Source organism: Notamacropus eugenii, chromosome 1, assembly GCF_028372415.1.
Source record: "Notamacropus eugenii isolate mMacEug1 chromosome 1, mMacEug1.pri_v2, whole genome shotgun sequence".
In the NCBI taxonomy this organism is placed as follows: Eukaryota; Metazoa; Chordata; class Mammalia; order Diprotodontia; family Macropodidae; genus Notamacropus; species Notamacropus eugenii.
The window spans coordinates 370,068,382-370,095,044 of record NC_092872.1 but is presented as its reverse complement, the minus strand read 5'-3'; the positions used below and the strand labels follow the sequence as shown (position 1 = coordinate 370,095,044).

The following is a 26,663-nucleotide window of genomic DNA, read 5'->3' as shown; positions in this document are numbered from 1 at the left end:
CAAATGCCATCTCCTCCCCCAAACCTTGCCTGATCTTATGATGATAATGGCCATTGCCATGCCACTTAGTTTTGCCTCTCTCTCCTGGACTCATCATGTACTGTATTATAGTAGAATTAAGTATGTGTGTGTCTTATTTACTTGCTAGGTCATAAACTGAGACACAAGTGAATGTGTTTTCTTTAACTTTGGCAACCTATTCCTCTGCTCTGTGCTCAGTAGGTGCTTAATAAATCTTTGAACTGGATTCAAATACAGCTACTTCAAGGCTTGTGTGATAGTACCCTTTAAGGAGAGATGCTAAAATGCAGTTTCAAACTGTGAGGTACAGCAGATAACAAGAAAGGGTTGACTGCTCATCCCTTAGGATAGAAAGCAGGCATGCAAAAGTCTTGTGAGCAGAGGCTTTGGATCAAATAGAGCTGAAAATGGTGGTAACAAACATTCTGTAAAAGAATTTGAAATTATGCTAAAAAATTCATAAAGTAAATGTACCCCTTTACCTACAGCAGTACCTTCTATAAGCATATATGTAAAGGAGGTAAAAGATGGAGGGATAGGTACCATGTATTATACAGAAATATTTATAGCTGCACTTTTTTTTTGGTAGTAGAAAGGACATGGAAAGAATCTTATCAATTGAGGAAAGATTGAACAAAACTGTTGCGTAGGAATTCAACAAGTGCAATAGTGGTGATTAAATAGCCCAATTCTTTAACATAATGCTATGTTATGGCACATTATTGTACTATAAGAAATGATGAATATGAAGAATTCAGAAAAAATTGGGAAGACTTGTATGAACTGATGCAGAGCAAAGTAAGCCTAACCAAGACAACAATTTACACAGTGGCCATGATATTTTAAGGGAAAAACAGGATTGAGAGGTTTTAGAATTCTGATCATTACAGTGATCACTTTTAACTTCAGAGGATTTGATTGCAAAGTATGCCTTCTATCTATCAATCAGTAAAATGGTGGTAGATAATAAGGGCAAAATGAAGCCTATGTTTTCAGACATGGCCAGTGTGTTGAACTGATGTACTTGATTGTGGGAGAGTTCTATAGTGAGTCAGTGGTAGTCACTGAGAAATTATTGTGATGTTAAAAAAAGAGTATCAATGAAAGTCATTTTTAAAAAAATGAATACTAATAACATCTGTAGCTGAAATCAAAGAACAATCTTTAAGTGGCTTGAAAGGACTGTATTACCAACACTGGCCTTTTATGCCACATGGTTGTTGTTTTCAAAGAGGACCAATGCCATCACAGGTGATGTCTTGACTCTTGTGTGAACTGAATTTTAGGTGAGGCAGAGGTGCACAAAGTCATCAGCCCTACTCTCTCTTCCAGAGTCATCAACGTCCAATAGCAAGATGAAAGTTAGCGCAACTGGCAATGGCCAGTGTAGGTGCAGTGGATAACCTTGGTGTCTTCCATGTCTGATCATGCTCTTAAGCACTCTACAGTGACTGCTTTAGCCACCTTCATGGCTGTTGAAACAAATTGTTCTCATCCACCCATTTCACTGGGAGTTTAATGCCACATACACAAACACAGAAAGAACTCACTGTGAGTGGCCTCATTTGTTTAGGAAAGATAATGGCATCTCTATCCCTAGTTTGTTTGTTGGATTTGAACCTTTGCAGTGGACTTCCACTATTTTCATGAGAAATCAGCCAAGGTGAGCCATATTTGGAAGTCCATCTTCAAGTACTTATTTTCCCCAAGGAATATTTTGTCAAGCACACCCCTCTTCCTCAGAAAATCTGCTTCTGGTGGCAGTGAGGTGGTGCAGTGAATAGAGCACCAGCCCTGGAGTCAGGAGGACCTGAGTTCAAATCCAGCTTCAGACTTGACACTTACTAGCTGTGTGACCTTGGGCAAGTCACTTAACCCCAATTGCCTTTCCTCTCCCCTCCAAAAAAATCTGCCTCCGTTTGTACTGGGAGACAGACATCTAGAGTTTCTCCTCTCTAACCATCCCTTTTTTCAGCTGCTCTCTGGCTCAAATTTTTCATAGCCAATAATCTGTAAACTTTTTTGCAATCAGTGTATAAATATGTCAGCTAAACTGTGAGCTTCTCAATCAGTTAACAAGCATTTATTAAGCACCTACTATGTGCTAGCTGGTGATGAGAGAAAAGCCCAATGCTGTAAAGACTTCTGAAAGTCACCTGGACAGCCAGGATATCAGATCAGTCAATACTTAAAGAAATTAATTCAGACTATCCGTTGGAAAGGCAAATACTGAAGCTTAAATACTTTGACCACATAATAAGAAGACAGGACTCTGGAAAAGACCAATTTTGTTAGGAAAGACTGAAGGCAAAAAGGAGAAGGGGATGTCAGAGGGTGAGATGAATAGAAAGTGTCATGGAAACAATGAATATGAACTTGGGCAGACCAGGAGACAGTGGAGGAGAAAAGGGCTTGATATGCTATGGTCCATGACACCACTGAACAACTAAATAACAACATGTGGCATGCATTGTGTGCAGCACTTGGAATAAAAATACAAAAACTGAGACAGTCCCTATTCACATGTGGCTTACATTCTAATGAAGGAGATAGTAGCTTGGAATTGTGGGGGTGAGAGAGAGCGAGGGATCCAGGATGACTCCTAGGTTGCAAGCCTGAGAGCCTAGAATGATGGTGTTACCCCATACATTAATAGGGAATGTAGGAGGTGGGGAGGGTTTAGACAGGAAAGTAATGAGTTCTGTACTACAAATTCTATTTAAACCAATGGACTTAATTAGCTGCCTACAGATAAAGACCCTGTGAGCATCAGGCCCTGGATTTCTGGAGCTGTTCTGATCCACTGGCTAGATTGCTGACCAAAGGACTAAAAAATAACTATATGTTTGTCCCCAAACAAACAGAGAGAATGAGACAGAGGAAGACAGATGGCACCTCCCAGGAGAAAGCAATCTATAAATGGAAAATTATGTTGGAAAAAAAATCCCATTTGATGGGAGCCCATTTCTGACTCTGTCTGGAAACACAGGGCAGAAGGAAGTGAAGGGGACGGGGCGTGCACAAGTGTGCACAGGTTGGAGACCACAGAACTCTCAACTTGTATGAGTGTGTGTGTATTGACATGAGTGGGATGAGGTGTGGAGCTGCAACTTGCTGCCAAGGCAAACACACCTCAACTGAGACACAAAACCAACCTGTGTTCATTTGTATTGTTTTTTTGTGGTTCAGTTGTTGCTTGTGCTGGCACGCCACATGAAGAGTGGAGAAGGGGAAAAGGGAGTTGAATGAGGGGAGGAAGGGAGAGGTGGAGAGAAATGGAAGGTAGGTAGTGAGTTTCACATCATATCAGTCTTAGGATTGGATCTCATTTTACAGAGAAAAAAGCAGAAGCTTAGGTTGGCTTAGTGACTTGGCCAAGTTCACATAGGTAGTGAGTAGCAGAGTTTGGAATTCAAACCCAGGTCCTATGACTCTAAAACTGGTTCTCTTTTCAAAGAGCCATTCAATATCCATGATAATTCTGACTAGTTACTCTGCAAGGTTGTTTTCAGCTCTTTGAGTCAATGACATTCAGGTTTTCATGGAATATATAGCTGGGCATTCTGTTCCAAACTGATATCAAAACCTAGAATATAATAGCTAGGAAAGACTTTAGTGATCAATCTAATTCATCCCTCCACTTTTTTTTTCTTTTTTTTAGAGCTCAGGAAATCTAGGGCCACAGAAATGAAGTGATTTGTCTGTCATATTGTTATATAGTTAAAGGGAGAGCCTAGGGACAATTAAGGTGGTCCAATGGGTAGAGTACTAGACCTGGAGTCTGCAATGTGTTACAAATAATGACTTCTGCCCACACAACTATCATAAAAGTGATTCCCTAAACACAATTTCTCTTAAATTAAACAACTACCATAATAGTTGTCATCAAGGAGACACACTGTGTCCCAGAAGTCTTAGTATAGTTTTCAGCCACTGAAACCTAAAACTGTACTAAGACTTTTGGGACATCCTGTATATGACTGAAAAAGGAAGCGAGTCAGTCGTAGCCAAAGTTAGGAATTCTAAAGGGATGCCCCAAGTACTTCACTGTAGTTTTAGGTGAATGATGATGATGATAAATAATAATAATGATGATGAATTAGAGTCCAGTTCATAGTTGCACTCTACTTATGCTGGTCAGATAACATTAGGAATATTAAGTTTAATTCCAGGTGCCATGTTTAAAAGGGACAATGAATAAATAAAGTGTATCTATAAAGGAGAAACTTGGGGATAGTGGTGGTAGTGGTGGTGGTACAAGGAATACCTAGAATTCATGTCATTTAATTTAATTGAACAAATATTCACTCGGTACATTAGTATGAAGAAAACTGTGGTGCATTCTGGGGAAGGTGCAAAGTTTAGATAAATGCCATAAAACAATGGTTAAAGAAATAAATAATAGTACAGTTGTATTAGTGTAAGGAATTTCCTCACTGGTACCTCTCGACACCAAAAAAATCAGAGTTCTGAACAAAATACACAAACACACACATATATACATACACACACATATACATAGGTACATATGCATATATTTATGTATAGATACATATAGAATTCCATTCTACATTAATCTGTGCATAGCATCAGATAGTTAGATATCAAATTATATAAAAGTGTGTCCCTTTCCAGCAGAAAAATTCTAAATATTTGAAGAATTGAGCTTACCTTTACTCATGACATATATACATATGTGTATATATATATGTGTGTGTACATACAGAGTATAAGTAATATTTCTTACATATTCACAATGGAACATGTGTGCTATATTATACATATATTATGTTTGCATATATGATAGAATATACAATAGAACTCAATTATAAAATTTGTTTTGGATTACAAAGGGCCAGGACGTTTGAATATCTTTGATAAATGATCAGCCAGTCCCTACTTGAACATTCCCAGCAATAACAATCTCACTCTTTCATGAGCTAATCCCTTCTATTGTTTAAAACTGTAATTGTTAGAAAGTTCTTCCTTATAAGGAGCTGAAATTTGCTTCCCTATAACTTCTACTCATTGGCCTTGGTTTTGCCTTCCCTAGCAACATAAGATGAGACTATTTCCTCTCCCACGTGATGGCCCTTCAAACAGCCAGCCAGCCATCCTGTCCCCATTCAGTTGTTTTCTCAGGCAAAGTATAGTAGATAGAAAACTAGCTTTGAAGTCAGGAAAACTTGGGTTCATGATAGTCTGTCACATGTTAAGTGTGTGACCCAGGGCAAAGCATAACCTCTCAGTGCAGTTTTAAGCTACTAAGACTTTTGAAATACTATATATATGTGTATGTATTTCTATATTTATATCCTTATATGGATATATGGAGACAAACAGAGAGACAGATGGACGGAGTTACTGAACTAGGACTTTTGCAACTTCTTGATAAATTCACAGAAAAATTAAATCCCATAGAATTAATGGAATTTGAAAATGGCAGATATAATTTGCTGAGCTATTGATAATGTTCTTTTAGGACTCATGGGGAAAGGAAGATACCCAGAAGACAAGAGATAGGAAAATCTCACAATATTAAAAAATAGAAACAGTTGGAATCAAGAAGGTAAAGTTGAACCTTGTCAAAATTATGGAGCAGAAGCTTACATAGATGGTTTGTGAGCATTTGCAAAGAATAGCTGCAATCAATATGAACCAGCATGGGTTCACTAAGAACAAGTCAGGTCACTAGCCCTTGTTTTCTTTTGTGATTGGGTTCTTAGAGTGATAAGTTATGGAAATGTTGTAGATATAGTATATTTGGATTCTAGCAAGACACTAGATTAAATCATTATTTGTTTCCAAATAGTATCCTATAAATGCTTTGCTTTATGTAATATGTGTGTTCCTTAAATTTGTATATGCATTTAATTTTGCAAGTTAAATAAAATTTGAAATGTATTAATTGATCTATTTAAAGAAACTTTGCAACGAAATATTTTGTAAAGCAAAGAATGATTTAATAATTTGATTACTGCCATCACTCTCAAATTCAAATGTTTCCTTTTTGCAAATTTAGATGTCCATAACTCTAACTTTCTAAAACAAATGAGAATTTCAGTGGGAAGTTTCATTCTGTTTTTCACATTGGAAATTTGTTTTTAATTCTGATCACTTCCTTGGCTTTAACTCAGCAACAGAATCTTAATTTTGGAAGCAAATCTTAGAAGCTATCTTGCCCAACTCTTCTCTAAGCACACATCCCTGCTCTAACATCTCTAACAAATGCTCATATAACTTCTGCATGAAGATCTCCAGTAGTGGAGAACTCATTACCTCCTTAATTATCCCATTTTACTTTAATCTGTCCACTAGAGTTTGAAGACACTTTTGAGGCAACCTAGTCTACCATTCCTCATTTTACAAAGGAGCTCAAAGGGCTTAAATGACTTGTTGAAAGTTACGTAGATGGCAAGTGGAAAGGTGTGCAAATCAACCTAGGAATAACATTCAAATCACTGATGACTGATTCACATATTTTAAATTTATTCCAATGTATTGAGGGAGGTTGGATTAGATGACCTTTTAAGGTCTCTTCCATTTTAAACTATTGAACACCATGATTCTACAAACAGATAATAGTAGAATGGGATGTCTCAGGAGGAAGTGGAACCTGGGTATGAGGAAGTAGAATGGGAGAGGTCCAAAGCAGGATCATTTCACCAGCATGTCAAAGATGGACTGGAGAGTAGGGTGAACTAAGATGGTTAACTGCTGAAGATTTGGTGCTAATATGGTTGAATCTGATACAAAAGGTGATGAGGAATGATACTGGGAAGAAAATACAAGGAAGACAAATTCAACCCCATATCACACAGTTCAGCCTCTTTAGCCAAGAAGCATTTCACTACACTTTGTTGGCTATGTGTCGATGGTATTGCTTCTACAAGAACTACATGATGAGTTTACTCAGTGCAGTATTCCCCAACCCTTGGCAGGCTGAGACATTCTGTCAGTTCTGGGAGTGTCCTAGAATGAGGAGATTTCATTCATTACTGAAGAGGATTCATTCTATTGTGGTAGGTCCCCACCTATGTTTCAATATTGTCTATTCTTCATCATGACTAATGTCACTTTCCATTTTAAGATGGGAGGGTAAAGAGATGAGTGCTTTACATGTCAGGATTTAAAGCCACGGGATGCCTTGGTGATTGCTCATCTAGTTCCACAAAAGCAGCCAAGCTTTCATTCCCCTTGCTCAAGGCAATGTCATACTTTTTTTTTTAATTCTTCTGAAACCTAAAGGATCATGCACTTCCCTGTAATAAGACTTGGGACACCATTTTGCCACATTATGTGAGCTGTGAGTGTTACTTGAAAAGTATTTGAGTCTATGTGGAATTTTAGAGTATCTGTTACTTTTCAGATATGTTTGCCTTTCATCAGAAAATACCCTAACTCTGAGGCAGAAATAGAAATACTCCAATCTAAGCATAAACTTGCTCAATGGGCCAAGCCAACTTTGGGGGAGGTCATTGAAGGCGTCAGGAGGCTGTCTTGTTGAGTAAAACTTAACCCTTAGCAAATCCAGGACTTTGCTACTACTGTCTTATGGGGGGAATCACCCGTTTTTCGATTCCTTTTAGTCATGGTGGGAGGACAAGATTCTTAGCCTGGTATGTGGAGTCCTCTAATACTAAACAAAGTCTTTGGAGAAAAATGATCCCCTTTGTTCTCCACTTCAAAATATCCTTGATTTCATGAGTGTGATAGTTCTTCCAAGGACACAGACAATAATCTTCTTGTGCCTCAGTTCATGGTCTTCAAGAATTGCTATGGCCAAAGAAAATGCACATCTTAGAGACCAACCTTCTGACCATTAACTTCTCCTTACTCAACCAGGATGGTCCTTGGATGGTAGACGCACAATTTATGGCTTTCCAAACTTTGTAGGAGCTTCCAGAGCTTGTTAGTTAGTAGACTCCATGACAGTGATATGCTCACATTTCAGGAGGCATTGGAGTAGGACACTAGTGGAGATGATCTTCACAGGAATGAGAGATGATGATTAGGACAAAACATGAGAACAAACCATGAAAACAAGATTGGATACATTAAACAAGGGAAAAGTGAGGAACAAAGAAAAGACAAATAGAAGACAAGGAATGGTCTGTTGCTTGCTTTACCCTTCACTGATGACTATGTCCTGAAGATAGAGCAACTCAGCTGTCATTTAACAGACCTAGTCCGCACTGACACATTCAGAAGACAAGTTGTAAAAAAAAGGGGTAGTGTTGGAAGAGAGTAAGGCATACAGTGCCAGGCTTAGAGACAGGAAGACTCATCTTCCTGAGTTCAAATCTAGCCTCAGACACTAACTAGCTGTGTGACTCTTGGCAACTCACTTAACCCTGTTTACCTCAGTTTCCTCATTTGTAAAATGAGCTGGAGAAGGAACTGACAAACCAGTCCAGTATCTGCCAAGAAAACTCCAAATGGGGTCATGAAGAGTCAAACACAACCAAAACAATTGAATAACCGCCACTACCATCACCACATAGATAAAGTTATGGAGATACAAAGAATATAGGGAACAATTAAAGTTTTTTAATAGGAGGGTGACGTGATTGAACCTGTGTTTTTGGAATATCAGCTGTGAGGAGAAAGAATTGGAGAGAATTTGAGGCAGGGGAACTAATGAAGAGGGTATGGAAATAAATAGTTAGGTAGGAGCATATGAAGACTGAATGAGACTGTATGACCCAGAAGAAAAGGGATTAGATGTGAATAATGTTGTGGAACTGGTGTCAAAGAGACTTTGGCAAGCATTTGCAAAAGGGGATTAAGGGAGAGAAAAGAGTCAAGGACAACTGCAAGGTTGCAAATATGGCTGAATGGAAGGAAGGTGGTGCTTCATTTATTTATTTGTTTGTTTGTTTATTTCCATGTTAGCCATGTTGCAAAAAACCCCAAAAAAACAAAAAACAAAGGCAAGGAAAATAAAGAGTGAAAAAATTTTGCTTCAATGTGCATTCAATTCATTAGTAGTCTCTCTGGAGGTAGATAGCATTTTTTTATCATGGGTCCTTTGGAATTTTCTTGGATCATTGTCTTAATCAGAGTAACTGAATTGAACAAGGTGCTTTCAATAGAAATCGTGTAGTTTGAAGCAGAAGAAATTGGGAGGAAGGGGGATATAATGAGTTCCATTTTGGACATGTTGGACGTATGCAACGAGATATCCAGAAGACTTGAGTTCAAGGGAGTGATTTCATGGTGACCGCATAGCATCTGTGTGACCTTGGACAAATTATTTAACCTCTCTGAGTTTCAATTAGTCATCTGAAAAATGAAGGTTAAGACTAGAGCAGAGGTTTCTACTACTGTGTGTGGCTTACAACATTGGAGAATGTTGCCTGAACCAGATTAAAAGTAATTGGGAAATATTTAACAATATAAATGAAAATGCAGTATATACAAAATACAAAAAATAAAAAACCACAATAAATAAAGCACAGATAATAAAATTTAAAACCAAGTCAACGGGCGACCTGCAGGAATGGGTACGTATGGGTTAATGGCTCCCATTTCTAGTTGAGTTTGACACGACTGGAACAAAAGACCTTTCATGAGATTTCCTTCCAGCTCTGAAACTATACACCAATTACTCCTAAGTGATACAGCATGTCTTTAGAAAATGCTTGAGATCCCATTTTGTAGAAGAGAGATGGGTATGGTGATGTCTTCTATAACTGTGAAAACATAAGCTAAGGAAGCAGTCAACAAGAATTTTTAAGCACCCACAGACCAGCATGACCAAGAATGCAAACCATAGTAGAAAGGGAGATGTGAGATTGTAAGGGAAAGTTATTTTTCTTTTCATTCTTCTTTCTAGATTCATATTTATTTTTAAAAAAGTAGATTTTCTGGAGTCCATAGGTTCCATTACAACCAACAGAAGAACAAGTACATGAAATGACAAAACTATTTCTGGGCTAAGCTCCAACCATAATCCTGATCTGTACCCTCTCTCTGTTCTCTGGTTTAAGACAGCCCAGCCTGGCGATGAGGGAAGAGTTTTGGGACCTGATCCACATTCCAGCTCTGTCACTTACTAGCTGTGTGGCTTTGGCCAAGTCATTTCTTTTTTCTGAGTTTTTGTCTTCTTGTCTGGAAAATAGGAACAAATCCTTGTACTACCTGTCTAGGGTTGTGAGCAAAGAACTCTGCAAGCCTTAAAGACATGCGTAACTGGGCTTCAGAGTGCTTCATCTTGTTCTACTTGGGCCTGGAGGCAGAAGTAGGGTCAGTGGGTGGAAGACGTGCCACTTTGTGAAACACTAGGACAGATTTAAAGTGCTTCACAAATGTATATTGTCATTATTATTCATGTTACTCTTATTGTTACAGGAAAGCAGATTTTGGCTTACTATAAGGAAAACTTTCCTAACAATTGTGATTGTCCCCAAATGCCAAAGGCTGCCTCAAGAGACAGTGAGTTCCCTGTTACCAGAGGTGTTTATGAGAACATAAATTTAGAACTAGGAGGGACCTTAAAGGTCAACTGCTTCAACCCCTTAATTTAATTTAATTTAATTTTTTTAATGATGAAACTTTTATTAGGCGAAAAATTAGGCACACTATACAAGTACATACACAGTTCAAAAGTTGAGTGATATAGCGTTTACATGTATGATGTATAAATAAACATTTGTGAAATCAATTTGGTTTTTACAATAGAAATTCTATAATTTCAAAAAAATAGTTTAAAACACAATTTTACAGAATTAAACATCTCCAAGAAAGACCGAGATGGTTTGTCATTGCATTACTCAGAATTTAAAACAAGTTTAATTTTTTTCTTTTTAAAACGTGACTTGGGATGTCATTTTACAGAAGTCATTTTCTAAATAGCCTTATTTAAGGGTAACAGATTATAAATAATCATTATTCCTTGTTGTTCAGTTGTATCAGTCATGTCTGACTCTTCATGACCCCATTTGGGGTTTTCTTGACAGAGATGCTAGAGTAGTTTGCCATTTCCTTCTCCAACTCATTTTATAAATAAGGAAATTGAAGCAAATAGGGTTAAGTGACTTACCCAGGGTCACACAGGTAGTAATTATCTGAGGCTGATTCAAACTCAGGTCTTCCTGACTCCAGGCTAGGCTCGCTACCTACTGTGTCACCTAACTGCCTTAATCATTATTCTTAGACATGCTTAATTGAAGAAAAATGTTTGCAAAAAGTACTTTATTTTATATACTAACATAATTCCACCCCCTCTTTCCCAAGCAACTTTCATTCAATTGTATCACATGGCTTCCCAAATTTAATTAAAGAGTATATGACCACTGGTCAGGGATGCTGGAGATCAGAGTCATGTTCTGGGTGGAGGGTATACAATGCCCTTCCAAATTCTATGGTTCTAGAATGAATGTGGTCATTTTTGTTATTATTTCTTTCACAGATGCAAAGTTCCTGGAATACTCAGCAATTCATTAAACATAGCCCTTTGGAGCTCCTAGTCACTAATGCAGGTTGGCTTTTTTTAAACTGCTTTTTAGATGCTGCAAAGCTTACAAAGAGGTTACTCAGAAACAGAGCATGAGGTCCTTTGTTTCTTCCATTGTGGACTCTTCATGACATTAGGTGAATCTGTCTCCCTGTCTTCCAGAGAAGCAAGACAAAACCCCACCAGTGCAGGATCCCAGGGTGTTCCCCTCATACACAAGGCCCCAGACATCTGTTTTGCGTTGGGAGCCAGCAGCAGTCAAAGTCCTCACATAATACAGCTGGATTTGCTGATGCAGCCAAAGTTCCTTGAATGTGTGTTTTCTGACCCCAAAAAGGCCCCACAAAAATATCCCCTCCGGTCATGTTCAGAACTTTACCCCCGTCCAAGGGGACAAAGAAAATGAACTTGAGTTTAGTTAATAAGTTACAGCAAAGAGGGAATTAAAACACCTGGCTCTTCCCTTCAGTTTCCTCTCTTGTCTTCATATAACCCTTTTGTTGCTGGGGCCTCTCCCCTCACCCCCTTCACAGCTGTTTTCCTGAAGTCAGATGGATGTCAATGCAGATCGAGTCTATCAGAGATCATTCAAGCTGCCCTTTATTCTGGATACAGCCCAAGGTCTACATTTCTTCTCCTGTTCTCTAGCTATGTTCTGATTTCTGAGCTCCACCTAAAGTCTATGGGGTCTTCTTTAATTGTCACATGGAGGAAGCAGACACTGAATGGTATTTCAGATGCTTAAAATATTACGCAATTTCATCATTCTACCTTGATTGGGACCAGGCATGATGCAGCTGTAGTGTAATAAGACAAAATGCTATCCTCATGAGTGGTAGGAAATGGGAATTGGGAGAAATAAACCCAAGGAATAAGCCAGGGGCAGAAGATTGGAGATTGTAAAATTTTATCCTAAAGCACCCTGCTCTGCAACAGGTTGGTTAAAATCATGTTCCCCAAATGATAATGATGTGTTCAGTTTACCCCTTTTAGCAAACTGCATACCTGAAAATCTAGGTTTGCCAAAGAGATAACGATTGATCTTGCAAAGGGTCTCATGAGAAGATCTCTTTAACTAGCAGGAACCTCTAGAGAATTTGAAAATAGACTCAATTTGATTAAATTTATAAGGAATGCATCTACTCTGTAAAATGAACGTGCTAGTCATATCCTAGATTTCAGGGGACAGACACAAAATTTCATACTCAGTTGACCTAATTAAGAGGTTTAGAAAAATAATGTTCAAACCATGTGGACATACTCACGCAATGTGCATTTCACTTTGCTGTCACCGCTTATGTCCTTGTCCGTCTGCTTCAGCAAAATCAAGCTGCAAAAGTAATTGGTCCTAGGAAACCAACTCTGCCTAGACATAGCCCACCCCCGGGATAGCCTGAAGAAGGTAGGGGCTGTGTTGTTTCCCACTGAACTGGACAAAGGGAGCTGAGGACCCTTACAAATGTGCTACTCCTGAGTAGTCAGATAAAGCTATATAAATGCCAGGGATAGTAGAATTCCTTTGAAATCAGGGTCCAAATCTTGGATACTCATCAGTCACTCTGCCTCCGTCTGCACATCCCCCTCCTCCTCTGACTAAAAAGGCCTTTATCCACTTTGTCTATGGTGTCCATATTACTAGAACATTGGTGTTTCCCTTTGTCATTTGGCGCCTGTTATAATAGGATTTCATAATATCTCCCTTCTCTCTTTTTTGTCTGATTGTTCTAGTTGTTCTGGGCCTTGGTATTATACATAGTATTGTTGTAGGAAAGAACTATAGAAAAGAAAGACTAGGAAAAATAAAGACTAAGGGAAAAAGACTATGAAAAAAGACAGATTATAGAAAAGGGAGATTAGGAAACCTGAGTTCTAATCCTTATTATATCATTAACTAGCTGAGTAAACTTGGGTATATGAGAATTTCTCTGAACTTTGGTTTCCCAGCTCTAAAACGGTGATGATGATGAAGACGGTATCAGCCTTGTTTTCTTCACAAAGTTGTAAAGACCAAATGAAATTTGTAAAAGTTTTGGAAAGCATTTTGAAAACTGTGATGCATTATATAAAAAAGTAAGGTATTTAAAAATTCCTCTACTACCTACTTATTGGCATCATCCATTCAAGAATATGAGGAGAGATCAGAAGCCAGAAAAAACTGGTCAGGCATTAGAAGGAATGAACTCTTACAGTTTTATCTCCATTATCAGCTAAAGCATTTCAGAAATCATTGATTTGGAGTGGGGATGGAGGTAGAAATGCTTGATGCCAACTTCAAAGAGACATTGGGTTCATCTTTAATGAAAAGGTGTCAAGCCCAGAGAAGGAAAGGTAACTTGTCCAAAGTAAGCCAGTGAGTCCAGGACAAAACTGATGATAGAAGTCATAATTCTTGATGTCTCATCCTATATTTCATCTGAGAATTTTGACCCCCATTATTTGTTACCAGTGAATCATTTCTGAGCTTCCTACAGAGGATCAATGAATTCTAAATTCCCCAAGATGCACTATTTCCTGTGAATAATTATAATACATAAACTTCCCTGGCTGTGTATCCATGTAGTTTCCTGGGTGAAAAAAAGAGCCATAGCCAAGTAGAGATATGAAATAAGAGCTGGAATCTCAGTGAGAGAAAGTAGAAAAAGAGACAGAAATATACTTAAAGAAAGGTCCTTGGGGCATAACATCTCCCTGTCCCAGAAAAGGAAGATGGAGCAACATAATATAAAGCCTGGTGTGGAAGAACAAGCCTGACTCATGCCTTTGATGGTACAATGAGTCACATAAATTATGCAGTTCCCAAGGCAAGGTGGGATCCAACAGAAGGAAGGACTGCTTGACTCCCTACCAACTTCTAGTTCTTTCCTCAAATGATTATAGGACCTCAACCTCAGGAGGCAAAGGTCTCTGGGAAAGGTGGAAACCACACAGAAGTCTTATTTATGGGAGTAGGTATGATTTCTTGTGTTTTCTGTCAGTGATAAAGTCTATCCTGTAATTAGTGTTTTGCTAGCCTTGGTACAATACTGAGGATCCTTTCAGGGAAAAAATAAAACCAAATTCTTATATTCCCAGGGGAAACCATGGGTGAGAGTGCAAATGACTATGGAATTGTTGTTGAGAAGATTTCAATATCCAACTTAGCCAGTATAAGCCCAGAGTTATAATTCCAAGCCATTGATTACATCTAATCTCCAGTTTAGCCCATTTCCCTGGGTCATGTCCTTGCTAGGTTTCTCTCATATACAGAGAAAGCAGTTAATCCAGGGTAGCCAAGATAATTTGGCTGGGAAGTTGTACTAAATACACCAGTTCTTCCTCATGTATTGCAGCCTTTCCCATATTTTTTTCACTGAAGTTCCATCTCTTTTCTCCTTTCTCCATCTGGCTATGACTCTTTCTCTAATGAGAGGCCACATGGATGCACAGGCCAAAAATATTTATGAATTACAATTTTCCCCAGGAGATGGCACATCTTGGGGAATTTTTGATTCATTGATTCTCCATAGGAAATTCAGATATATTTTTTACAGATGTTGAGTACAGAGACCCTTGTACAGTCAAGAACAACATTAAAAAGAAGAGAAAAGAAATCCAGAGGGTGATGTTGGAACACAATGGAGTCCCATTACATTCTTTTTTTTTTTTAAATTAATTTAATTTTTTTGTTACATTTTAAGTTCCAAACTGTCTCTCTCCCTCCTTCCCTACCCTGCACTAGAGAAGGCTGCCATTGACACAGATTTATAAATCTGCTTCATAAATCTGTGTAAAGCCATACTATGTATACTGCTTTTTATGAATTCTTTCTCTGGAGGTGGTTAGCATCTTCCTTCATAATCCTTTGTAGTTGATTTACGTATAGTACTCAGAATAACTTGGCTGGTCACAATTATTTTTCAAACAATATTGCCATTATGGTATATGATGTTCTCTCGGTTCTGCTCACTTCATTCTTCATTATTTCATGCAAGTCTTTCTATGTTTTTCTAAAATCAACCCACTCATCATTTCTCATAGCACAGTTGTATTCCATCACAATCATATACCACAACTTGTTCAGCCATTCCCCAGTTGATGGGCATCCCTTCAATTTCCATTTCTTTGCCACCAGAAAAAGAACTGCTATAAATATTTTAGGACATGTAGATTATTTTCCTTTTTCCTTGATCACCTTGGGAAACCGATCTAATAGTGGTATTGCGAGTCTCCTTATGTTCCTGAACAAGATGACTTTAAAGACCTTCTCTGCTTTTAGTTCTGTGTTTTTATCGAATGGGACACAATGGGCCAGTCTGTTAAGGTGAGACTTGATCCCCCCTCTTTGATCCTTAGCTACTCATTTCTTAATGAGGTCAGTGAAACTTGGGTTCTCCACCAGGTGTCACTGTGACAAGCAGAGAGCTCCCAGGGAAAGGTTGCCAGCTAATAAAGGCTCAGGGCTGGGCTATGTTTGCTGATTATCTTCCTCCAATTTCCAATAGCTCAGACACTGAGCCCTCCTGTTTCAACCGTAGGGTGTACCAAACACAGTGAGAAAGAAGCAGAGATTCCACTTATCCCTGCTCACTGGATGGTTTATTTTCCTCCTCCCCACCCCTGACAGGGTCAAACAATAATTCAGTAAGGAAATATGAGTAATGGAAAGAAATGAGGAAAAAATAAACATATCAAACTGGACAGCATCCCCAGAGCTACTGCCTTTAAAGAAAACAAATCAATTCAATTTGTAACCACTTCTGGGGGACTGAGATGGAAGGAACCTCAGCCTCTGCTTTCTCTCTAAGCCCTTTTCACCAATTCCAACAGTATATGTTCCAGGAGATAAAGAAATAGGAAAGTTGGAACTTTCTTGGACCAGTGAAACTAGTCAATGGTACTGGCAGCAAAGGAGTCAGGAGGAATGCATGTAGTCCTAGTTTGCCAGTAAGTAGTGATATCAGGACTTATGTTTCCAAACCTGTAACATGAGAGAGCTAGCCTCCATGATCTCTCAGGTATCTTCTAGCTCCAAGAAGTCAGTCATGTCCAACTCTTCATGACTCCACTTGGGGTTTTCTTGGCAGAGATACTGGAGTAGTTTTCCATTTCTTTTTCCAACTCATTTTACAGATGAGGAAACTGAGTCAAACAAGGTTAAGTGACTTGCCCAGAGTCACACAGCTGGTTAATGTCTGAGGCTAGATTTGAACTCAGGAAGATAAGACTTTCTGACTCCAGGCCCAGCACTTTATCCCCTGCAATGCCACCTAGCTGTCAGCTCTAACATTCTCTGTAAATTTTTTTTTCTCTCTAACTGGCATTGTAGATTGTAGGTAAGCCTAAGAATATCAGATCTATGCCCAGTGACTGAAAACCCCATGTAATGGAAAGAGTTGCATTATTTGGAGTCATATGGCCAGGGTTCAAATCCTTATTTTAATACTATCTGTGAGACCTTTGTTAACCTCTCTGGACCTCAGATCCTCATTTGTAAAATTAGAGAGCCTCTAAAAGTCCCTTCTTGCTCAAAATCTGTGATTTTTATGGGTAGCAACACTGAGTTTAAATAATATAGTAAAAAGCACAGACTGTTGGCCTGCACCTGAGTAAAGGCAGAATTTTATGGTGAGATCTTATTTTTTATATTTTTTTACACAAGCACTTATTAACCATTTGCTATTTGCTAGGCAGGGATACAAAAACAAAAATAAAACTATAACTGTCTCTGCACTCAATGAATTTGTAGTTTCTAGACTACCTCGCATTTCTATATCCCTTTAAGATCAGAAAAACATTTTGTGTGCATTATCTCATTAGAAATGTTTTGAATTCTCAAAATGTGAAAGATAGGCACCTTTCAATGTAAGTCTAGAAATACCTCCCAAGGCTAAAGGCAAGGGATTTGTTTCCTTCATTTTGAATTATCTCACTCTATTAATTCAGATAATTTGGAGTTGATTTCAATTCCATAAGTATCTTTTAAGCTTGGTTATGTGCTTAGCATTGTGCTAGGCACAATGAGTGGCAGAAAAGAAATATAAGACATGATCTCTGCCATCCAGGAGTTTCCAAGTCTATTGTGGAAATGACTTATGCCCAGTATATAAATGTTCGCTATTAAATAATTTATCTTTGGAGAGCAAATCCTTTCATACAGGAAGTGGGCATTATTTAGGCATTTAAACAAGGATATGAGCATTATGTTAGAGATGAGACCTAAGGACATCTCAGACAGTGAGGATGACAGACACACAAGTTCAGAAGCAACTTATAGGCTGTGAGCCTTCCTTTATCCAGTATTTCCTTTCGACAATACCTGTTTATTATCTCATTATCTCCAGATACATACTTTTAGTGAAAATGCCATCCAAGTACTATAAACATGGAATCTTAAAATTTTTAAAGGGCCTCTGAATTTAGTCCCAAATAGTAGGATTTTCTTCCATAATCACCATCTATCTTCAACTTGGTCCACTCCCATCCTCTTTGAACGATGGTAAATTTGGTATCTCCCAAGGAAATCTATTTTACTTTTAGACAGCTCTAATTATCAGGAAATTTTTCCTAATGATAAGCCAGGTCTGTCTTGCAACTCCTACCACTTGGTTCTAATTTTGCCCTCTGAGGTCAAAGAGAACAAACCTAAATTTAAATATTTGAAGATAGCTAGGGCATCTCCCCTTTTCTCCAGTCTGCTGTCTCTAGTGCTGTCAACAAATCTTGGTCAATTTGACATGTTTCCTCACTATCTCAATTAGCCTTCTTTGGACCCACTCCAGCCTGTCAATGTCCTTCTTCAAATGTGGTGACTTGAACAGAGAACAACAAGGTTGCTCCCTTGTTCCGGACATTTTCTTCGATTGACCTCATGAGTCACAGGTCTACTCAGATATTAAATATTCATATTCTTCAAGTCTATACTCAGCTATCTGGAGCTGCACAGAATACAGTGAAATAACTACCAGTTAAATTCCACAAATACTGCTATGTCTGCTAAGCAGGTTCAGGTGAGGGGAGCAGGGCCCCATTTTATGAGGTGACTATGAAACCAATTAAGGAGTGCTTTTTATGATCCGTACATAAGTAGCAGTTCTGAAGGCTTCTTATTAAACTCCACTCCACCTTGAAGAGTAGACCTCTAAATCAAAAAGGAAATGAGGAGAAGAGGAATGGAGGGTGGGAGGGAGCCACTAGGATAAAAAAAGTAGCCATTTCAAATTTGTTTAAGTAATTTAATTTCCCTTCTCCCCGCCCCACTAAGTTGAACATTTCTAGGAAGATAGATGCCCTTTTCCATTCCACTGAATTTATACAATGATATCAGCCTTGGACTCCAAATGCTACCCTACAGTGAAAGTTATATTATATCAATAGGATGTGACACCCAATAATCCAGAAATTTAGGGTATTTTATGAAGTTTTTTTCCCAGGACTCAAGTGGTTTCCTTAGGCCCCAGTAGCCTTGGTTGTTGTTACTTGTTTTTTTCTTTTTAATCTAGAAAAACAGCATAGAAATATTATTTGGTGAACTTCAGTGGCTCTTTGATCTCATCAATGTGGGAATTCCTTTCTTTGGTACAGATTGCAGCCCAGCTAACCCTTCTCATACCATGCTGGAAATGAGAACTTGATCCACTGATACCCCACTCAAAGGTCTTTTATAAAAGACTATCCAAATCCACTTTGAAGAGGCTAATCCATCTCCACCATGGCATCTTAACAATGAGTTCATTGAATACCTACTATGTGCCAAGAGATATAAAAATATCAGATATAGTCACAGGCCTTTTGGTGCATGGACCCATGAAACATTTGAGAGTGATGCAAGACTGTATATAAGAAGCATTAATTGGTATGGGATGCATAATGGCTATAAGGTAAGACAATAATTCAGACCAAAGGCCTGGGGAGCTCTTTGCAGATAAGCAAATATAGATATAAACAGAGATTATAGATATAGATCCTTTTCTGTCACTGAGAAGGTAGATAAAGAGATGTTTGATTAGGAGCACAGTGTCAGGCACATTATAGCTACTTAATAAGTATTTGTTCATCGATTGACGGATGAGCTCAAACAAAAGGTTAATGTGTCATCTCATTTCCTGGCCCTATTTGCACTTAAAATCTGTGCATTAGAGAGGGGAAGCTGGTGTAGAAGGTGGGGAGGGTGGGAAAAACACTTCCCATGACTCTGAGTGTGCCCAGTCGAAGTCCATCGGGTGAACGAGAGAAGAGAAGAAGGACCCTAAAGAATGCATGAGATTCACTTGCAAAAATTGTCTGAGGGTCACAAGGCCCTTCCATAGGAAAGAGGTCAATTCAAACTTAGTTTTATAAGAGCACTTAAAGTGGTCAGTGTGCTTATTTCCTGTGGTTACCAGGAATTCTATAGGAGCCTCTTAGGAGGAAGCTGGAAATAGTGAATTGAAACTGGATAAAATAGAATCAATAATTATCCCTCTCTCTTCCTAAATGGAGTTTCTTTGGGGTCAGGTTAGGGAAGACAGGGGTACTGTACTTTATTCTACAAAGGAAATCTGGGCAAAGGCAGCGTATCTTCCAGAACAGAGAATTTATTGAAGCTGAGTCCAGACTTTGGGGATGCAAAAGAACTCTAGACCTTCCTTCCTTCCTTCCTTCCTTCCTTCCTTCCTTCCTTCCTTCCTTCCTTCCTTCCTTCCTTCCTTCCTTCCATCCTTCCCTCCCTCCCTCCCTCCCTCCCTCCTTCCTTCCTTCCTTCCTTCCTTCCTTCCTTCCTTCCTTCCTTCCTTCCTTCCTTCCTTCCTTCCTTCCTTCCTTCTTTCCTTTTTTCTTTCCTGTTTTACTGATGCTTTAAAAATGTACATTGCTATTTTTTCCAAATGATTCTTCCCACACACACTGAACTAGAACCTATCCTTTTAACAAAGTATTGTTACTCAAACAGATCGGTACTTTGGCCACGTCTGCAAAGGTATGCCTCATTCTTCACTTATATTTCACCATCAAGATTATAAACCTTGTTTTCTAAGGCAAAATGCCTTCCACACTCAGAGAAAGAACTATGGAATTCATTCGCAGAATGTAGCAGATCATGTTTGTGTGTGTGTGTGTGTGTGTGTGTGTGTGTGTATTATGTTTTGATATGTTATATGATTTCTTCCATTTATTTTAGTTCATTTACACAGCATGACTATAGTGAAAATGTATTCAATGGGAAAGTATATGTAGATCCTATATAGAATTGTATGCTGTCTTGGGGAGGGAGGGAGGTGGTGGTGGGGTAGTTGTGGGGTGGTAAAAATCTAAGTTTTATGGTAGTGATTGTAGAACATTAAAAAAATAAAAAAGATTATAAACCTTGGCATTACCTTGGTTTCCCCCCTCTCCCACACCCCACATGGCCAATCAGTTGCCAGATCTTTCTGTTGCTACCTTCACAACATCTCTCCCACCTGATCCCTTCTCTCCACGAGGTCAGGCCCCCATTACTGCTCTTCTAGATTACTGCAGTAGTCTCTTAATTTGTTGCCCTATTTCAGGTCTCTCACCCTGACTTCAAGGAGCTTAGGACAATTGCCATCCATCCACCTTGTGAAGTAGGTAAGGCAAACCTTATCATCTGTATTTTACAGATAAGGAGAGATGCAGAAAAGTGGAGAGATGTGTTCAGTTAACTTATTCCATATTTTAAGTCTAAAAATCGGAAGGAATCGACTTTATCCTTGAAGAGAGTCAGTTTTTGTTGTTTAGTCATTTTTCAGTGGCTTCCAACTCTTTGTGATCCCATGGACTATAGACCTCCAGGCCCTTCTGTTGTTGTCATCATTGTCTTGTTTCACTCTTTGTGAGCCCATTTGGGGGTTTTCTTGGCAAAGATACTGAAGTGGTTTGTCATTTCCTTCTCCAGTTCATTTTACAGGTGAGGAAACTGAAGCAAACAGAACTTGTCCAGGGTCACACAGCTAATAAGCATCTGAGGCCAGATTTGAACTCAGGAAGATGAGTCTTCCAGATTCCAGGCCCAGTGCTCTATCCATTAAGCCACTTATCAGGCCCTTCTATCCTCCACTATCTCCCAAAGTATGTTCCAGCTCATGCTTAAATGATACTATCTATCCATCTCATCCTCTGCCATTGCCTTTTTCTTCTGCCTTCAATCTTTCCCAACATCAGGGTCTTTTCCAATGACTCTTGCCTTCTTATTATGTGGCCAAAGCATTTAAGCTTCAGCGTTTGACCTTCCAGTGAATAGTCTGAATTAATTTCTATAAGTATTGACTGATTTGATCTCTTTGATGTCCAAGGGACTCTCAAAAGCCTTTTCCAGCATGACAATTTGAAAGCATTGATCCTGCTGCACTCAACTTTCCTTATAGTCCAATTCTCATAGCCATACGTTGCTACTGAAAAAACTATAGCTTAGAGTATATGGACTTTGGTTGGCAAGGTGCTATCTCTGCTTCTGGTGTCATATCTTTTATCATTTTATTATTGTCCATGGAGTTTTCTTGGCCAAGATGCTGGAGTGGTTTGCAATATTTTTTTCTCCAATGAAATTCTGCATTATGACCTGTGCATTTTGGGTTACTCTGCATGGCATAGCTCATGGTTTCATTGAGCTATGTAAACTGCTTCACCATGACAAGACAATCCAGGAGCAGAAAGAAAATAAGAATCTGTTCCTCTCACCTTCTTGCTTTGGTATGTTTGCTGGTTTCTTCACTTACTTTGCGTCTTGTCTATATTGCACAATTAACAGTTTACACTCTTGGGCTTATGTATGTCCTATTTCCTTAAAAACATGTTAAACTCTTCATGGGCTTATATTTCTCATGTATTTTCTATTGCACCTGGTACAAGACTGGGTACAAAGACCAAGGGGAAACTAAAGGTAGTGGACACTGTACCTGGAGTCAGAAAGATCTGGGTTTGAATTCTGTCTGAAGTATTTATTAGCTATGTGACTCTGGGCAAATCATTTTACCTCTCCAGGCCTCAGTTTCTCCATCTGTAAAATGAGGAAATTGGATTTGATGATCTCTATCGTCCCTTCCTGCCCTAAATCTTTGGCTTCTCTAAGGTCACAGAAGTAGTCAGTAGGCAAGCTGGAATTTGAATCCAAGTTCTTAAGATGGCAAATTCAGCATCCTTTCCCATGAAATACCTGTTGACTGATGGCTTTTGGATTCTGGCAGGGAGAAGAAAAATACCAAAGGAGTATTAGGCAAAAAGCATTTATTAAAAACTGCAAAAAGGTTGATTGTTCAGCCTCTTCCAGTAGAGACACTTACAACCCACCAACTAGTGAATAACTCATGCTCACTACATGCCTGGCATCTGGATTGACTTTCCCCACTTATATAAGGAAGGAAGGCACTGGGACTAGGCCTGTGATGTCATTATTATACAGGACTCCCAAGTGATGACACTCCCTCTGCTAGTGTAGATTGGTACCTTCCCTACACCTTAGAGGGAGTTGCCCAATGGTTCAATTGCAGGACGTGAACCCAGGTTTTCCTGGTTCTGAGGCCAGCTCCCTATTTACTACACACTCTGCTGGTGTGCCATTCTCATGATGCTCATTTGCAATTATTTTCTTTTATCTTATTTAAGCTACTCCTCCTCCTCCATCCCCATTCCTCATCATTCTGTCTTTTGGCCATTTCCCTGTCTTTTAGATTTTTGAAGCAATTAGTGCTACTTTTTGAAACAACAGGGATGAGAAAAAATTCAAGACAGCTCCCAAGTAGGTTGATAGGTCTCCTACTATCTACTTGAACTTTCATATAGACAATTAGTAGATTTAAACAACCTCCTCCCTTTCTGGCAGATTCTTCTTGACCATCTATCTATCTATCTATCTATCTATCTATCTATCTATCTATCTATCTATCTATCTATCTATCTATCTGTCCACACATATGTATGTATATATATATGTGCATACATATATATATACATACATATTCATGTATATGTGGTATACAGCAGGGACAGCTAGGTAGGACAGTAGATAGAGCACCAACTCTTGGGTCAGGAGGACATGAGTTCAAATCCAGCCTCAGACACTTACTAGCTGTGTGACCCTGGGCAAATCACTTAATTTTAATAATCTTTAAACATAAAAATTGTATAGCAGTAGAGAAAATTGGCCTACAAATATGCTTTCACATGTATATATATATATATATATATATATATATATATATATATATATATAGAGAGAGAGAGAGAGAGAGAGAGAGAGAGAGAGAGAACAAGCATTTGTTAAGTATTTATTACTATGTGCAAGCCACTATGCTAAATACCTTACAAATATTATTTCATTTGATCCTAACAGTGACCCTGGGAGGTGGGTAATATTATGGTCTTCATTTTACAGTTGAGGAAACTGAAGTACAGAGAAGGAGAGTGACTTGTCCAGAGTCACATAGCTAGTAAGTGTCTGAGGTCATATTTGAACTCAGGTCTTCCTTTAAGACTCCAGACCCAGTGCTCTATCCACTGTACCACCCAAAAGATGTCATTTTCAGAGGATGGGGTTTTCAGTTCTTTAAATTCAATAGAAGCATAAGGTTTCTGACAAAACTAGACTCAGGGCACTAGATATAGGTCTACCTGGCTTTATCATTAAAATTTTGGACGAGGGTTGCTATTTCATTGGAATAGAGAGCTCCCACCAGTGAGGAAACTTTCTCTACCAGTGTAGATTGGTATGACAGAATCATCCTCTGTGACTTTGAGTCTTAGAAGCCTGGGGTACTGACAGCTAAGGTGTTCCGTGGCCAGTATGTGTCATAGGCAGAGCTTAAACCCATGTCTTCCTAACTCAAAGGCCAGTTCTCTATCCACTACATCACAGCTGCCTGACTTAAAGACATACTTCTAAAAAAAAGTATAGGAGCATAAAACCCAGAGGGCAGCTTGTTGTTGTGTTTGTCCTTTGTTCTCAAAGAGGACCATGACATCAAGATGATGACATGACTTGCTGTTGACTTTGATTTGAGTGAGGGAAGGCTGTGCAAGGTCACCAACCTCACTTTCTTCTCCTGAGCCATCTGGGTGCAGTGGCCTGATATTCATTAGGATACAATGGGAGATCCTGGTCCTGTCTTATCACTTTCTCACTTTGAGTGAGATACACCCATTCAATGTTAAGTAATTACTCAAAGGATGGCCCCTTTAATCCAAAAAAAAAAAAAAAAAACCAAACTGGGAGGGGAAGACCCTCAGGATTTCTGAGTAAAAGAGAAACAATTACTGTTTAATTATTACATTCACTCTGTGCTGGCTGAGTGGGGACTTGTTGTCCATTCTATGAGCTCCAGAGTGAATTGGGTTAAAGACTTGATCTTTGTGTAAGAAATGTAGCCAGTAAACTCAAAGGAAAAAAAAGGCAGCTTTTGGCCATGGAGTGTACCTTCCCTTGGGCAGAACACGAGAGGAGAGGAGCTAGGTGCAGTATATAGAGTGCTGGGCCTGGAGTCAAGAAGATTCATTTTCCTGAGTTCAAATCTGGCCTCAGATACTTGCTAGCTATGTGACCTTGGGCAAGTCACTTCACCCTCTTTGCCAGTTTTCTCATCAGTGAAATGAGCTGGAGAAGGAAATGGCAAACCACTCCAGTATCTCTGCCAAGAAAACCTCAAATGGAGTCATAAAGAGTAAGACATGACTGAAATGACTGAACTGAAACAAAATTCAGAGCTTCAAGACTTTAGAGATTCATCCTGTCCAAAATCTCTGTGCATCCTCACACATTCCATAATTTTATAGATGATGCAAATGAAGGCCACAGTGCTAGAGTGACTTACCCAAGGCTGGATAAGAAATAGGGACAGAGATGTTCTTTGAACCTAGGTCCTCTGACTCCAAACCCAATTCTCTTTTCACTGTACTATAATGAATGTCCTTATGCATGGACAGAATTTCATAAATCAAACCATGTTTTAAGTCTGTGGTGATATTCATAATTTAATAAAGAATTTTATGGTAAATCTTTTTGAAAAGCAATAGCCTACCATGGGTATGCCCCCTTCCTCATGTATGCAAGTACACACAGCTTAAATTTTTCATCAATATGGATTTTTATTCATTAAGCTCCTCATTTGCATAGTCATCTATCAATTATCTAAGCCAGAGGGGACCTGGACAACAAAACATCAACTTCTTTTCAACTTCTCAACCCAACAGGACCCAATCTGAGCACCAAATCAAGATGCTCACACTATCTACCTAAACATCTACTTTCATGCCACTCCCCCCATTCAAAAGTAGCACTTGAACCTTGAAGGGTGACCTCTGAGTCTGCTCTTTGGAGGCTCCATTGAATAATGACCAAGAAGACAGCATGACTGGGAAAGAGAAAAACCACCCTGACTTTTTCCTTTTCTTCTGTGGCTTTAATAAAGCTACAGAATATGGCATCCTAGAGAATCCATTTTTAATATGGCTTCTCTATATCAAGAGTCTTTGCTCTATGAGAAAGAAATAGGGTTCAGTTCATAGGCTCCTAGAAATTGAACTTGAAGAACTCTTCAAGGTCATCTAGCATGGCCCTTTCATTTATACAGAGAGGGGAATTGAGCCCTAGAGTTCTTAAGTGATTTCCCCAAGGTCATCTAAATAATAGTGGCAGAGCTGTGATTTGAACCCAGGTCTTCTGGGTTCAAATCTGATGTGTTTTTCATCATCCTGAAAAAAATTCATTCAGTTCTTTTTTTTTCTTTTTCCTTTTTTCTTTTTTAATTTAACTTTTAACATTTATTTTCACAAAATTTTGGGTTACAAATTTTCTCCCCTTTTCTCCCCTCCCCCCCCCAAACCCAAGCATTCTAATTGCCCCTGTGACCAATCTGCTTTCTCTTCTATCCTCCCTCACTGCCCTTGTCTCCGTCTTCTCTTTTGCCCTGTAGGGCCAGATAGCTTTCTTTACCCCTTAACCTGTATTTCTTATTTCCTAGTGGTAAGAACATTACAGCTGATCCTAACACTTTGAGTTCCAACTTCTTTAGCTCCCTCCCTCTCCACCCCTTCCCTTTGGAAGACAAGCAATTCATTATAGGCCAAATCTGTGTAGTTTTGCAAATGATTTCCATACTAGTTGTGTTGTATAGGACTAACTATATTTCCCTCCATCCTATCCTGTCCCCCATTACTTCTATTCTCTTATGATCCTTTCCCTCCCCATGAGTGTCAACCTCGGATTGCATTCTCCTCCCCA

General features: G+C 38.9%; 1 protein-coding gene across 5 annotated transcripts in view; it reads left to right on the top strand.

Moving 5' to 3' along the window:
* The window catches only part of FGF1 (fibroblast growth factor 1), a 144,853-nt gene that overhangs the window by 52,105 nt on the left and 66,085 nt on the right, over nt 1–26,663 (top strand). Inside the window, exon 3 of one of the 5 annotated variants that reach the window (XM_072630628.1) lies at nt 20,980–21,040. The exons of the other annotated variants lie outside the window; for them this stretch is intronic. The gene's annotated coding sequence lies outside the window, so the exon portion shown is untranslated. The remainder of the gene's footprint in view (nt 1–20,979; nt 21,041–26,663) is intronic. 5 annotated transcript variants of the gene reach the window in all.